This window comes from Dermacentor andersoni, chromosome 11, assembly GCF_023375885.2.
Source record: "Dermacentor andersoni chromosome 11, qqDerAnde1_hic_scaffold, whole genome shotgun sequence".
Classification (NCBI taxonomy): domain Eukaryota; kingdom Metazoa; phylum Arthropoda; class Arachnida; order Ixodida; family Ixodidae; genus Dermacentor; species Dermacentor andersoni.
Window position 1 is genome coordinate 69,343,083 of NC_092824.1, and position 16,873 is coordinate 69,359,955.

The following is a 16,873-nucleotide window of genomic DNA, read 5'->3' on the forward strand; positions in this document are numbered from 1 at the left end:
CCAGCAGAAGATTTTTGCGCGTAGAACTGCGCAAATGTTCTCTTCGAAGCAGCCTCGAGTAGCCCTAATGACTGACATCGTCAGAGTGGAGATCCAGCAGTCATGTGAATAGCTTATTCACCGCAGCTTAAACCGGAAGTGATGACATTCATCGCTGTCGTCCGCGTCTCCCTCCTCGCCCACATCAAAGCGCAGTAACTGGGCAATTCTGTCACCAGATGCCGCCGCCAACGCACCCGCTCATCATCCCACTCAAGGCCCCGAGTAAGACAGACGTATGGCGTGCACCCAAACACCGCCCGCTCTGCTACCACTGCGGAGAAGCCGGCCACGTCTATTGCCGATGCCCATACAGTCAGATGGGACTCTGCGCCCACAGCAATGTTAACAAGCACGTGGAATCGCTGTCTGTTTGGCTGCAACTCAGTGGAGACTCCGACGATATTCCCGTCGGCCGTTTCCTATGCACTAGCTGTCACTGCAGCGCTACATTACGCTGGACCAATCCGTGGCCGGTCTGCGAGCCAATTTGCAATACACTAAAAGCAGCAACCGATGGAGGTGAAGCTGCTGTTCGTTGAAATACCGAAGATCCTAGCCCGAAACTCAAGATCAACCTCCACGATGAAGCAACGGCACACTACTATTTCGATGAAGCTCGAAGGAAAAGACTCGCTGCCTGAAGAATACGTGACGACGCGATGTAATAGCCATAATCTGACGTCACAAAATAACTGTAATGCGAGACCATGAACCGCCAACCTCGACGTGCTTCTCGATCCGGGCAGCCGGAGGTCACCTGATAACCCCGAGTGGAATCTGCACACACGTCCAACGCAAGTGGTACGCCACCCTTCTCGTACGCAACCTACGCGTGTAATACTTGAAGCAGCGCGCAGAAGACGAAGACAACTGAAAACACACACAACAGGACGAGCGCTCTACTGAAGACGAACGAACTCGTCTAAGCCAAGTTGTTGTAACCTTCGCTTTCAACATCGCAGTGCAAGAAACAATTCAGATCACGGCGTTCAAGCTAGTTCATGGTAGGGATTCAAAGGCAGCTTTCAACGCCATGCTACAGCATGTAACCGTCGAAGATTATCTCGATGGCGCCATCTTTCTGCAACGCTCCGCAGAATTACAACTCGCACATGTACGCGTCAAGCACCAGCCAAGGACGGACAACCGACGCTTATATTTTCAACGAAGCTTTGTGAAATACCAGCCCGGTGAGGGTGTTTCATTTTGCACCCCGATAAGCTGACGTATATTACGTTGCAAGCTACCATATTTAGGGCTCTACAAGAAAATTCGGCAAAGGTGCGCAGGCGAGGTAGTGCCGGACGGCACACAACTGCAGCGGTGCCGCTCAAGCCCCTCCTTTTCTCCTTTTATTCCCTTTACCCACTTCCCCAGCACAGGGTAGCCAGCCGGTACTTACACTGGCTAACCTCCCTGTCTTTCCTCCTCTTTGTCTCTCCTCCTCTCCTCCTCAAGCCCCTAATTAGTACTTGCTGTGCGATTTTAGTCGGTCTACCATAGCTAACGAACTCTGGGACTACGTTGCTTTGACCGCTAAATCCCCACTGAATGCTTTTTTTTGTAAAACCGCGGAGCTGCTCTAAGTCGAACCTTTGCTATCCGCTGTCCGGTGTCACGCAGGGGGGACCGGCTCCCGCGCTTCTGACCCACTACTGCTCTATTCCTCTTCATTCAATTGTGGCGGCCTTCGTTACCGTTACAATATATATATATATATATATATGCTCCAATGAGGGCTTACCTGTATTGACCTCGAGATACACGGCGAATGACCCTGGGCTCAGTCCACGCTGATGACGCGCCCACACGTACGATGAAGATGAATGGCACACGCATGATGATAATGATGTACGGATGATGGTGAAGTGCACAATAAATACCGGAGCTCGCACGAGAACGGCATCGCCAACGTCGCGCAAACCCCGAGCCTTCAGAACGGTAAGCGCAAGCAACCCCCACTTTCAAGAGAAGGCAACCCGAGCCTAGCTCCATCAGAGACGAGCTAACCCCCAACTTCGAGAATATGATGCCGAGCTGAGACGTCGACGCAGAGAGCTTCATCTCACGGAGGGTGCCGACGGAGGGTTCAAGAGAGAATTCCTCGACCGCGAGGGCGGCCAAGGCTGCGAGGTGTGTTATTGACTGTGGTTTCATCACGACCTTACGAAACTAACGAGTGTGGGCCATCCGGAACCGAAGCTCGAATCCAGCAAAACGACGACAACGAGACGAAAGACTCCTGAAAATCGCACTAAAAACGAGTTCAAACTTGAGAAAACGACCACCAGTTTCGCTGGTTTGAAAGCTTTCACTGCGTGGAACTGGCTTTGCTTTTTTTTACTACCCTAGTTCTTACAATAGACGCGTGCCTAACGCTATAACATGTCTTGCTTTTGATTTTAATAATGGGGGATGCCGCACTCGCCTAGCCCCACTACCAAAAATTGCATGCGCCAGAGAGAGAGAGAGTCAAACTTTATTCAATGTAAATAAAATAAGGCACGATGGTTGGAGCCCCTATTCCAGCGCCCCACTGGCACGAGCGGCTCGCTGGGCTTGGTCCAGAAGAGCCAACTGGCTCTCCCGACCCTCGTCCGCAAGCCATGCCTCCCACTGCCTATTCCTCATTAGTGGATGTTGGTGTAATATGGGACTGTCTATGTGCGGAGGCCTCCTGGGGCACTCCCATGTGATGTGTTTTAGGGTGGGTGTGTCTGTGCACCACGGGCACTCGTCAGTGAACCTCGTGGGGTGTATTCTGTGTAGGTGGTGCAGGTTGGGGTATGTATTCGTCTGAATACGACGCCAGTCCCTCTCCTGTTCGCTGTTTAAATCGGAGTGAGGATGACCAAAACGTCTCCGCTCCTGCCTTTGCTGTAGGAGGATGTCACGAGAATTCGGTGGAAGGACGTCGCTAGGCCATGCCGTTGCTCGGACGTTCAAACCTCGAGCAATACGGTCTGCCCTAGCGTTTCCTGCCAGTCGCTCGTGTGCCGGACACCAGACGATAGTGTGGTGCCCCTCCAGTTGAGTGCCTAAAATTTTGATTATTGATTTGGGTGCCGTTCCTTGTAAAAACAGGCGGCAAGCCGCTTGTGAGTCGGATGATATGACAGCCGAATTGGTTTTGCGCTCGGCGTCCTGAATGGCCAAGGCGATGGCTGCAGCCTCTGCCACGCATGCCGAGGAGGTTTTGAAGGATGCCGTTGTTATGTTGTTGTGGCATGTAGAGACTATGCTGAAAGTGTCTGAGCTGGCTCGACTGGCATCCGTATAATACACCCCCGGTCCCATGCCGAAATGTTTGTGAAGGGTCTTTGCCCTTGCTCTGCGTCGTCCGGGATGGTACTTGGGGTGCATGTTTTGGAGAATTGGGGCCACCGCGATGTGCGATCGAACATTGCGGTCTATCTGTGCCGTTTCCTCTCCGCAATATTGGGGTCTCAGGGGAAAGCCTAACCTCGCCAATACTTCCCTGCCCTGAGTTGAAGAACAAAGTCTTTCTTTCTGGGCATATAACGTCGCGACTGCGTACTCGTCAAAAGTATTGTGCAGGCCCAGTCCTTCGAATCTCTCTGTGCTAGTGCATTCGGGAAGACCGGGGGCGGCTTTGAAGGCTTTTCTTATTATTGCGTTTGCCTGTTTAATCTCTTGGTTTGTCAAGGCCTGATACGGAAGGGCGTATGTGAGTCGGCTAATTACGAATGCGTGAACCAGGCTGATGGTCTCTCCCTCAGTTAGGCCGTCTCTGCTTCTTGCCACTCTCCTTATCATTCTGGCCACGTTTCCTGTGACCGCCTTAGTTTTTGTAGGGTGTGAGATGTTCCAGCATTCTGCATGCGCCAGCTACCCCGACTTTGGGAAGTGGCGTGCTTCAGCCAACCCTAGTGGAATGGAGGGGCCTCCACACGGGACCGCGGCCTCTGTGATCACTGCAAACCCGGTGCCTGGTAAGTATGCAGGAATCGCAGTCGCTAAACGGCGCCATGCCTGAAACGATGACATGTGGTGCCAAGTAGAAATGTCAATTTAAACTTAATCTGGGATGGTGGCGAAGTCGCAAACGATATTTGATCTAATATTTGTGACCGAAGATCATCGGGTTGACAAACCTCTAAATTAAATTATAGCAATGTTCTGCAGACTGAGCTTTAAGTGAGAACTTATGCGAGCAAATGCGTGAGAAAGTTGACGTGCGGTTTTCATCTGCCCTGCCATTCCTGCCGCAGTAGCTTAGTAGCTGCGGCCATGAGCAGCCGTGCTCGAGAGCTCGGTCCTGTCTGTGGCGGCCACGTTTCTATGGGGAAAAATGCAAAAAAGAACGTTGGTGCTCTTATATTTGTAACCTTAACTACTGCAACATTGATGAAGATTCTCACTACAGCGTGCCTCATCGTGATATCCTGATTTCGGCACGTGAATCCACAGATTTTAAATAATTTTAATTAACAGCGCCTCTTGGTTTCCTGAATGAGAAATTGCATCCCTGAACTCAAGGTTGAGAATTTTATCATGCGCTGTAACAAACCTGAACAAACTCAATGTCCCTGGCTTGTCCATCTGCTTCGTTTTTGTGATGCAGGAATAACAAAACTCGGCCAGACGTTACAAGCCTTCTGCTGGAGTAGCCAACGAATCGGGATTAAAGGAAAAGGTACATTTGAAGGTCGCCTGGCACAGCTACACTGCCAAGTTTTACGTCATTATTTTTCAACCATGCGCGATTCGGTTGATGTGCATATGGAACGCAAAAAAAAAAATCACAGTGGCGCCCCAAAACACACAGCGCAGTGTCTTTCATTCTCCACAAGTTGTGGACACAAAATTGAAGTGAAGTTTACATCTAGGCCAACACCAACAATACGTCCAAGTTTCGCGTCATCTGGCAGTTTTACAGCGTGCAAAACTGCCAGATGACGCGAAACGTGCATGTAGAAAAATCTGCGCAATAGCAGCACCGATTTATGTAGAAACGCGCCAAATGACGGTACGATCGTAAAATTCAATAGGCACAGATTGCGTAGCTGCTGACACCACGATTTACTTGCTTAACGCATAAGAATTTGTATTTTTTCCGTGACTTTAAGCAGATAAGACAGCGATCCGCATGTGTCGAAATCGGGGGCAGTTATCTCCACAGCAGCCGCGTAAGCGCTGATACAGGGTAGGCGTGTCATTGGAGTGTTTCAATGAGATTTCACGGTCCGCCGACTGGTCAGAATCTTCGGATTCAGGCATTGTTCGCTGTCCTCTTTCGCAACTTGAGCTGCATCTTAATGGTCTTAGGTAATTATTTATGAACAATTAGTTAACCAATTCTTTAAGTATTACCTAAACCAGAAAATCTTCACTAGACATGTTGTAGATCACTATTGAGAAACATTCAAATAATTTTTTCCATGGTGACAGCGGCTGTGGTTGTTTTTCTTACTTTATCAGGACTGTCGAAAAAGCGCGCGAGATTTGATAAGAAGTCCCACATGATTACGCCTTCCCGCGCGGAGACACTAATGCCTTGAAACATTCCATGAAAGATCAATGGAGGCTGCACGCAGACCGACTGACTGAATAGGCAGCATGCAAAAAATTACTGGGTGTCCTAAGATCTCTCGTAAGAGGTGAACAGCGAAAGCCTACCCTTCCTCCTCTTATCATTCGCCTCTTTCTCTTTGCCTCTTTTCCTTCCCTTCTTCCTTTTAGTCATTACTGCCCGCATACAAGAATTTTTAGTCATTTGTAATCAATTGCGGTCATTAAAAGCCGTCGTTAGACATGTTGCTCATATCATTGCCATTAGTACTCATTACAAGTCATTTTCGTCATTATTAGTTATTACTGGGCATTACTAAGCATTTTAGTCATTTCTAATCAACTGTAGTCGTTACAATTCGTCGTTAGACATATTGGCAATTTCATAGTCATTGGTAGTCATTACAAGTCATGAGTACTAATTACTAGTCATTATTAACCGTACCAATCTCTATAGTAACGTTATCATTCACGAACTCTCACTATCAATCATTTTTCATTCTTTTATCTGTATTTAATCTGTCTTCCTATGGCGTGATGACGCTTCTGCGTACACTCCGGCGGACAGGTCTGCAGACACAAACTTCCCCATGAGCCTAGCAAGGCTTTCGCCTTAGAAAAGAAAAACGCTGACAGAGCTCCGAGAGAACACATCTCTCTCAGCCTAAGTCACGACGATCCGGTCACGCGATCTTTCTATACATGCGGAAGCGTCTGGGGGGCTGGAAGCATGTCGCGCGCGTTTCGGCATACGCCGACAGCTCCGGTTATGAAAGCGTAGAGTTCGTTATGACACATGTAGTCATGAAAGGGTTCGCCCTATGAGATTAGCACGCCACTATACATACCTATTTGCACAGTTTTCCCGATGAGATCATAAGAAGCAAAATTTGACTTGACTGAGTTATCGCCGTGCGCGATGGATGTATCGGCCGCATGGACAAACTTGACGCAGACGAGCTGCCTTTGCAACGTCAATGTTCACAGGTTAACTAGCAGTACCACAGCGGTCTATGCAGGCCTGCAACACGATTGTTTGGCAACTTATTAAAGCGTCAGCTACGTTGTATTCGTAAGTATACATGCGTACTGTGCGATGCTTGCCTGCACCAGGTAGTTGCTCCTATATAAATTGCATCGACTGAGTGACTGATTGCTTTTACGTTAGTCTCAATGCAACGCCCAGGGTACGACAGGGGAATGTCCCTTATGAACAGCTCTTTGATACGGGATACACAATAGTGGAGGTCTGTGCATTCATTTCGAAATTTCTTAAGGTGCCATTATTCTTTAAAAACGAACATTTCTGCATTCCGACCCCTAACCTAGTTCCCAGCTGCTAGCCTTCTCGCACAGTTATTCTAGAGGAACCAACGTTTGTTGCGGGTTCACCTTGAAGCCATCCCGACAACGGTTTAGGCTGAAAAAGCGATGAAGCTTCACTTACAACTTCGTCGGAGGCTTTATGTTCCTTAATGATACCGGAATCCGCCATATTGACATTTTCTTCCTTGGCACCCCTGAAGTCGAATCAACCTGGGGCATCGGCTTCATCCGTGTGCTTGCAAAGCACCACTGCATCACGCGATTATCGCTGACCTTTTACCAGCGCCGCTACTCTCGTTCTCAGTTTAGTTGTTCGCGTAGATAAGCGAGCCACGTGGAAACCAGCCGGCTTGTCGGGCATGACACAGCATCCTAACATCGTTACTTTTCTTTTTCCTTTTTGATGCGCCGTATCTGGCGCTGAGCTTTGAAAGTTCTGGTCGGGAAGTCAGTGATGTCGCTTTTAGTCTAAATTGTCAGTCGCTTGGTGCGACTGGAAACATGCGAGACCTAAATAGAACCGGCGGCGGACGAGGTTGGCTCAGACGCCGAGCGATGCCATTTATCCCGAGGGGGTTCACGTCAGGAAAATTGTGAATGGATCCACTGTTGTTGGCACCAAACATAATTCAACCACGTCCACGCAAATAATATGCGTAAAGGACGTGGCGCTGCACAGGATATCATTCGATAAGCGCAGTGTGCCGCTGGAGGACCTTCTTACGAAACCTGAGTAACTTCTGAACACTCGAGCGTAGTGTGGACGTTCCGCTACTCTGAGCAGGATGGCATAGCCTGCCCACATTCGACTGATCCCTGCCTTGTTCCCACTCGGTTGGCCAGATGCAGAGGCCTCTGGAAGTTGCCGAGCTCTCCCGAGTCTGCTCCAGCCAAACGTTAGGCTGCTCGGAGAGGAATCGGAAGAGACACGTGGTCAGAGTTCTGTCGTATCTCGGCCACACTCCGAGCTTGAAGGTGCGAGCGCCTCCGAGCACGCGGAGCTGGAGCACGGCGCTCTGAGTGAACCCGGAGATTGTACTCGAAGCGCGTGATATCAGCCAGTCTAATACGGCGAGAAACCTATTCAGGGTTTGAAAGTGACCAGTTCAACGTGTCACAAGTATAGCAACGCACTTTTTGCGAAGCAATGAAAAGTCGGTTAGTGTGACTATAATGTTGCGTGGTGAGAGCTACAAATGAAGCTGAGGTGGAGAACTATTTCGGATGTTGGTTTACGGTATTTATCTCTTTCAATTTAAATCAATTCAATTCAATTTCTTTATCAATATCAACTAGTCAATTTTAACATGTTGGTCAACGTCGAAGTGGTCTAGCAGTCTTATTTCATATGTTATTAGGTGAAAGAGAACAAAAGGCGCGCAACATTTTCCTTATTCTAGTCAGTTTTAGTAGATAGAACAGTAAACGTTTTTAATTTAACCAGGTCAGCCGACTGCGCAATAACGATGCATACATCTGCGCATGAACTTAAAGATTCTTCAGGTGTGTGACAGCGCAGGATGGAATTCTGATGCGTTCAGGGCTGCGTTTTCTTACTCAATAAAACAAGATGCGCCATTAAGTAAAATTGATATCTGCGGGTTCACGTGCTGAAATCAGGACATCATGATGAGGCACGTTAGAGTGAAAACGCGGATAAATTTTAAACCAGATGAAGGTCCAAATATAAGTGCACGAACGCTTTTTTTTATATATTTGCCCCCATCGAAATGCGGCCGCCACGGTCGAGATCGAGCTCTGGAGCTTGGCTGCTCACGGCCGCAGCCACTAAGCTACCGCGGCAGAAATAGCATGGCAGTAGAAAACTGTGCACTGACTTTCTCACGCATTTGCTTGCATAAGTTCTCATTTGCAGCTCAATCTGCAGAGCATTGTTCTAATGTAATTTAAAGGTTTGTCAGCACAGTGATCTTCTGCAAATATCGTTTGCAACTTTGCCGCCTTCCTATATTAACTATAAATTGGCTTGTCTACCTGTAACACATGCCATCGTTTCAGACATGACGCCATCTTGCAATACTGGGCTTCGCTTACTTACGTGGTGCTGGGTTTACGGGGATCACGGAGGCCACGGTCCCGGGCGGAGGCCTCTCCATTGCACTGTGGTTGGCTGAAGCACGCCACTTCCACAAGTCGGTGTAGTTGGAGCATGCTATTTTTGGTAGTGGGGCTAGCTGTGCGCGCCAGCCCCCATTACGAAAATCAAAAGCTAGACATGGGGCACGATCGGAGATCTTTGTTCGATACGCGTTCTGTTCGCATATCCAGCTTTTCTGGACACGTACCAACTAGCGCCTGAAGCGGCCCCGGCATAAAGCAAGCGCGGTTTCAATGGAACGAGCCGGGTTTTCGCGAATAATAAAAGCTAGAGGTCTATTATTGAAAAAGGCAGGTGAGAGACATGTTCTGGAAGACAACCCACGCGGGCCAAGTGCAGTGATCACGCTGTGGCAAGCAAGAACTTTCTGCCCAGAGCGGGTAAACATTCATCAATGGAAGCCTGTTGAAACGCCAAAAATTTGTACTCAATTTTCGATACAAGAACATTAGTTGTAATAAAAATACGGCGTCAATAGTAATAATCATTGCAGCATATGTAGTCCGGAAACAAAGCTTTCGATTCGTGCCCATCTCGACTCTCTACACATAGCGTAACACTGTTCACAAAAGCTATCTACACTTATATTCTTATAACACAGTTGTGCAAGTTCACGTGGTATCTACAAAAACCCGACCGTATCACTGTCGGAAACATTGGAAGCCGTGGCCGAGACGTTTTATCGCTCACACCTATCGTTCCGCGTCGTGCTAGTAGCGGTTCGATGCCGTTCTGCGTGACACCTTGTTCTTTAACGCCGCGTAGGACTGAGTTCAACAGTCTACCACCAGAGGTCCGAAACAGAAAACTGAACGTTTACTTTCAGTTCTGGTTCTTCAGGAGGACTCTTCAAATATTTTATTTTCTATTTTTACTTCCTAAAACGCAGCAATGTCTTGCTTATTTGTTAAGTCATCGCTTTTATTATCAAATGTTATTCCTTGGACAACATAACAAGCATGCGCAAAGCTTTGCATTACGTAAAAAATTCCATCTTGCCTTGTAGCATGAACATACTCAGGAATTCTGGACATTGCACATTCACCATCCTGTGGAACTTCACGGCAACGCACATGCGTAATTGAAAGGGCAAAATTTTAAACAATTTTATTTCTTCATATTAGCAGAGTATCAAAATGTGTCAAATGTCTGCGCCAAGAGGGCACTCCGTAGTAACAATATATGCATTTATGGCACTTAGTCGGAATATTAGTGGTGCGTTAAAGTAGCGTTTTCGTAAGGATGGGCGGTTAGGTCACACGACAGGAGCAAATGGTTTTGCGCCCTCTCAGCAGAGGGCACGCTGACTTGAAGAAGCGCGAAATTTAAACCGTAAACCGATTTATTACAGCTGCAGTTCTGAACGGTAATTGCAAAGCGAGCGTCATTCAGTCTGTTTGCACGCGCATGTTTTTGTGAGGCAACAAGAAAATGAGAGGGAGTGTATGTGGGTGTGAACCCTTTCAGCGTGCGTGCTTGAGTACTTGTATCTGCTTGAGCGTGCGTGTTTGTGTGTACATTTTTGTGCGTGTGTGCGTGCGTGTGCGAGTATAAATGTGAATGCGGGCGAGCATATGTCGTATCTCTGTGTGTGCGTTTGTCTGAGTGTGTGCGCGCGTGCGTGTGTGTTTGAGCGAGCATTTTCCCGCTTACACGTGCTCTTGCGGATGAATGGGATATAGAGTTTATTTAAACCCATATTGACGTCTGCGAGACACGAACGAATGACATTGCATTTCTAGCATTGTCTCTTTCTAAAAGCGAAATACATGCAGAAATAAAAGAAAATCCAGTTCCCTTCCACTCTATCGAAAATTATGATCAGCGAAGCTGTTTGTGGGCCCCTTAATGGCGAACTGGACCTCCGCCGGGGGTTGGCCCGGCATTCGACTATATATATATATATATATATATATATATATATATATATATATATATATATATATATATATATATATATATATATTCGTGATCGGCCTACGTATGAGAAGATATTGACGCCTGCGTAACTTACACCGCGGGTCGGCCAGGCATCGCACTATCTTCGGGGTTTCATTCTCCACGCGGACACCACAGTGGGGAAAGTAGCCGTCACCAGAAAGCTTTCGCTCGGGTTCTCCTCTCTAAATCCATATAAAAGGAGAATTCGTTTTTCTCGGGAACCACAGCACCAAATATGACGAGTTTTGTTGCATTTAAAAGAAAAACCTAAAAACTAGTGACTGTTGGTTTCAAATTTTTGTGGGTCGTCCACTTCTTTTATAAAGAATGACAAAAGTCTAACATTTTCAGAAAACAATACTATCAAGTTTACAACTCTACCTCAGCAAGGGAAAAGCATATCACAATTCGGTGAATTCATATGATACTACATCTAAAGCAGACAAAATTGGTATCTTACATATGAATCTAAACAAATTCAGTAATATGTAGATACAGCTTTTACAGAACCCTTGTGAAAAACGTAACAAATTCACGTGAAATACAAATTGTCGTATCGAATTTGTCTGCCTTGAATAATCTAATAGATACCGTTTACAGAACCGCGATATCTGTTCTTGATGCTGAGCCATTATTTATGTAATCTTCGCGCTTCTATTTATTTCGTACTTTTAAGTATTTGAACAGCCAACAGTTTTAAGTATTTGCAACAGTCACTTGAATTTACCTCTCTCTCTGAAATGCAACAAATTCCATGAAAATCGGTCCAGGGGTTCTTAGAAAAGTGTTTCTGCGTTTTGCATAAATTTGAATATGCCGCGTTAGAGTTGGGCTCGAGCTAAAGCTTCCTCTTAAGGGCTTCGCTGTAAAAAAAAATAAACAAATTAAAAAAAAACGTCTCAGCCGTAAATATCGCCGCCTAGATTTCGCCACGATGGCACCGTCACCATTGGCACGGCTCCGTGAGCAGCTACTAAGCTGTTCACTTTCGTTATCTTCCTTCCCTCGGCGGCAGCGCATTGTCTTGACTAGCATCGCGCTAGGTCTACCTGATGATTGCGTCGTTCGTCGCTTCTGCGACAAAGCAAACTTGCGGCGGCCCACGTTCGCTGCTATATTGACAAAAAAAAAATTAAATTGTGGGGTTTTACGTGCCAAAACCACTTTCTGATTATGAGGCACGCCGTAGTGGAGGACTCCAGAAATTTCGACCACCTGGGGTTCTTTTAACGTGCACCTAAATCTAAGCACACGGGTGTTTTCGCATTTCGCCCCCATCGAAATGCTATATTGACATTAAAACCTTAAACTGCTTGTCTTCGAAAAAACAGCATGAATAAAAATCGAAAGCAGACTGGCCACAAGGAACATGCTTACGTGTCCATACTATTGGTGACAGCATCACAAAAGGCTATGTGCGGTCAGGTTGACTTTGCAGATTTGCAAGGATTGGCTGACGGGCTAGTTGCTTCGTTATCATATAAAGAACAGCGCTTCATGTTGTAAGCGCGGTGTGGGTGTGGTTCCTCCTTTGTGTCCTGTCTTGAAGCGCTGTTAGTTCTGTGGCTTTACAAACGTTATTTTACAGCGTCAGTTTTGCTTTCCAAGAGCGTTTACTTGGAAAAATTTGTTCGCATAGCTCCTACAGAAGCATGGTTAATCAAAATTCTGTCACTCGACCGGATAATCTCGAGGACGCGCTGCAAGCTGCTCATTTTCATTAGCGACCTAAGATCTATTACTAAATATTTAATAAACGTAGCTTTGTTAATTACGCACACAGTTTCCACTCTGAACACTCGAATGATGAAATGTCACCAATACTTGTATTGGTTTATTTGTTTTGTTTGGTGCGGTTAAAAGCATCCGGCATATTGATGGTGCTGTAGGTTTCTTATAAAGCAAGTGGAACGCTTGGACAGGTTATCTTGTGCAAATGAACTTCAGGGGCTTAAGCACGTGTTCCCAACCGTACACTTCTGCCTTTATAACCAATTAACCTTAATTATACAAGAAGCATCTTAGCGCTACAGTACGTCCCACAAGGTGTGTGAGAACATTGTGCGAGCTCCCGATTAGATTTCTGAGCATTGGTGGCATCAGGCTCGGTTTCCTGTCATGATCAGGAATAAATAAAGCAGTTTCCCTCGGGAAAGAATTCAATACATCTTCAGTACTCTATAACATAAGGATCAGCGCGGATATGTACGTTCGAACGAAATGTACTGAAATATCAGGATTATGGTTTTGCTGCATATAGTTTAGCTGTCTAATGCTAAGATCTAAACAAAAACAGTGCGATTTTGTGACAACTTATGCTGACATGAAATATGAGCTCCGACAAAGTACCCGTGGTCGATCTGGCCAATAGACTACAGGGCTACGTTGAACCACGAAATGCTGGTTTGCTAAATACCAGTAATTGGAAAGTGTTTAGCTCTTCAATTTTGGTATGTCAACGCCGCTGTGCAGTCTTGAGGGCCCTTTTTTTACCAGAAGCACTATGTTTCAGCTAATATTCAAAGCAACTGTACACTGTTCTTTTCTTTTTGGGTGGGGGGGGGGGGGCTGAAATTATTTTAGTGTCTAACTACTGATCCAAAGTCATCGGTTAGCTAAAGGCGCGCCAGCATGTGTTTCTAATATACAGTACGTTGTCACAGATTCAATAGTGACAGAGCGTTATCAGATTGCACGCGTGAAGCGAATACTGGAGCGCGTTCTCCATCACGCATGGGCGCCCGAGTTCGGCTGCAATGTGCGAGCATTCCAATCTGATGAAGCTATGCCTTGATCCCTAGATCAGATCCAGAGGAAGCACTACTTTGCGCGCAGCCATCGTTGTACTTTGAATGTTTTCTTTTCCAGCGCAAGCTCACTTTATAATGAGTTACACTCGTGACTCACTCTTTTGCAACTGCCTTGTTCTTCACATCACTACAACTTCACAGTATAGACGTGCAACATCTTCATTGAGCGAATACTGGGAAATGGACTAGGACTTTTGTTGGCGCGTGCCGTTTACACATTTGCTGCAACAATTTATTTTTCATAACTTACTTTTTTTTTATTTAGGAGTCTGGAAAAGGCATCAACCTTATATTAACAGAAGGTCTTAGAATGCAGACAGTTTAACTGCTTATTAGTAGGCTTTCACCTCCTGGTAAGGATTTTCGATAAAGATCTCCTTGTGGTAATTAAAAGCCTATCCGCTTGACAGCATTTCATTTGAGTTCCCCTTTGCAAGCTGATACCGACGTGAAGATGGTTGGTATCGTGAACCCTTGACTCTGTCCAACCATCAAACAACCATCAAACAAACCAAATGCTTAATTTCAGGAAGGCGTGTTCGACTCCTGCCTTTCGCTGCCGTTCACAAACACGCATAACACGAAAGTGCTGCGTGAAGGGCGTCGTTAGTCCAAATCCACGAGCCAGCGTAACTCACCTCGCCTATACGTATTATTCGACCCATCACGAGTAACGTATTAAATCGCCGCATCAGGAATCCGAAAAGAGCTGCCCGCAATCAGTCCAGCTATAGAAGCAATAAAACGACGGACACCGACCAAAAGAAGTACTTCTCAGTACTTCTTTTGGTCGGTGTCCGTCCTTTTATTTCTTCATGCTTTATCTCAACCAGACGACCTTCCGTTGAACATCGAGTTCGGTCCAGCTATAGGTTTCTTTCATTGCGCACTTCGTCCTAGCGGCTAATAGTAGCCCACGGAGCAGAGCGCTATGAATGGCAGTGGCAGATAACGTGCTCTATACTGTCTGGTCCCCCACCGAAAATTGCACGCCCCGCTGCTTGCCATTCCTGGAAAATTTTATGTGCGACGCCCTGCCATCTGCAACACAGCAACCTTGTTTTGTTATGGGAGAGTCCAGGTGAGAGACAGGGTGGTTATGGAGATGAAGAAACGCTATTTTCTGCAGCAATTTAGGAACGAATAAATGAACGAAAAAAGGGAGGAGCAAACATCGGTGGAAGCACGCCTCAGCACAAGATGGAAAGGAGCGGGGCACAAAGAGAGGAAAAGCTGGAGTCCGGATGGCAGGCGAAGTCTCAGTTTAGGGTCGAGAGAATATATTCGAGAGTTGGTGAAACCGGTTGAATTCAAGTGTAGACGTGTGATGTGGCGAGTAAATGATTGGAGTCACGGCCCAGCATCCGTTCTTTGCGGTAGTATAAGCACCCGCCGTTCTTGGCAATAAACGTCTTCTCAAAACCAATCTTGGCAATTACTTATTCACTGGCCATACCTCGCCACGTATTCTTTAGTGGCAGGGTCTGTGGATTACAACTGCGCTGTCGCAACAAGTTACGATCATACCTTGACGCTTGCGATTGTGGTTGCCATACTTGTGGCTCTTGCTATTGCCGGAATACTATAAACATGGTTTTACAGCACAAGTTAGAGAACAGACATTTTAGAACATAGTTTCTCGCCTTTCATACGCTCAATGCAAGCACCATTGGAGCATGTTACGGTGGGCGTCTCTTCAAGACAGAGACGCGAACACAAACATAAGAGCGCGTTAAAAGACAGCGTGCCGTCTTGGGCCTCGTGCCAAACATATCCAAACCAACAATATATTAGCAACCATGCTGTCGTTTTTATCTATTTTCGAATTTCATTAATCTTTCCCAAAAACATTTGTTCACTAATGGAATTAAAGAAATGAGAACGTAATGAAATTGAAAGTGGATGAAAAGAACGACTTGCCGCAAGGGGGGGGGGGGGGGGGGAGATCCCACGTTTGCCGGATTTTCTGTCATACGTACGAGGCCCTTAACGCTGTGGTGTTAAAATTGCTCCTTCCACAAACGAAATACCGAACACGTAAAAGACGGGTCACTTGGGGGAATGAGCATTCCAGAAAGACTCAAAAGAAACAAAACAATGCACGGTGCATACTTCTTCAATACCCAAGCAAGTAAAATATTGTCGAATTAGAAAGGCAAGTCATAGAGTAACTGACACAATGGCAAGCTGAAGAGCAAGCTGGGGAAAGTTTCGAACGCCAAGGTTTAACGCATTATATATCTTTGCTGATTCGGGCAGGTAATCTTACTGGCAACTTTAGGTGTGGTGCGATTTTCCTTGACAACCAATAATTTTTTCACCTAGGTTTGTATAAACTGCGTTTAAGACGCTTAGCCGGCATCAACATTGTGGCAAACATGTAGAAAATATGTTATCATTCGTTTTTCAAGAAAGATATTGCATAAATAAAAGTATTTGCTAGACAGCGTCACGCATTAGGGAAAGTGTTGCGTAAATGGAGTTAAAAATTAAATTGCTAGAATTAGGTAATTACGTCAACAATGTCCAGCTATGCTAGCACTTGATATCATTGTTTATTGACAGATTTACTTAAAAAGCACTGAATATATCAAAAACGGAAATAAATGCCCTTCCAATTAGCATTTGAAGCAAATATTCCCCTACGAAGGCTACACAATATCACGTGTGCTGTTTCGAAAAGGTAAGAAAAACAAAATATATAACCGGTATCTGGTAGTAGCAAGAAATAAATTACTTGAGGCAACGCGCAGAAAGGCACGTAGTTCAAGAGAAGTGAACAAAGACAGAACGCTTCAGTTCTGTTGTCCGATATGCCTTTTTGTGCACTGCCTGAACTTATGCCGTACCAGTTTAGCCCACCTTTCGGTCTTCTTGTCCACTGTCCACGATACACTCCTCAGAGACAAGAACTTGCCAAAGCTTTTCAAAAACTTGACAATCGGCCGCTTTCTCTGCAGGTGCTGCTGGAACACCGCCCCCGTCGCCCGTCGGCCCATAAAGCGGTGAAGGCACTTTTGTGCTTCTTAAGGACGACGGGCTTGTGCGACCAACTGTGACTATTAATGCAATTTCTGTAAGGCCACACACGTCAGCGAACTCA

General features: G+C 46.1%; 1 long non-coding RNA gene and 1 other non-coding gene across 2 annotated transcripts in view; one reads left to right on the plus strand and one right to left on the minus strand.

The window, feature by feature from the left end:
* Nucleotides 1-7,143, minus strand: part of LOC140214027 (uncharacterized) — a 57,346-nt gene extending 50,203 nt beyond the window's left edge. The window contains exon 1 of the long non-coding RNA XR_011890937.1: nt 7,022-7,143. This is a non-coding gene — a long non-coding RNA (uncharacterized lncRNA). The remainder of the gene's footprint in view (nt 1-7,021) is intronic.
* A 1,808-nt stretch (nt 7,144-8,951) lies between these two features.
* Nucleotides 8,952-9,113, plus strand: LOC126518417 (U1 spliceosomal RNA). Its single transcript, XR_007596389.1, has one exon. It is a non-coding gene; the product is annotated as a U1 spliceosomal RNA (small nuclear RNA).
* Nucleotides 9,114-16,873: the final 7,760 nt, after the last annotated feature.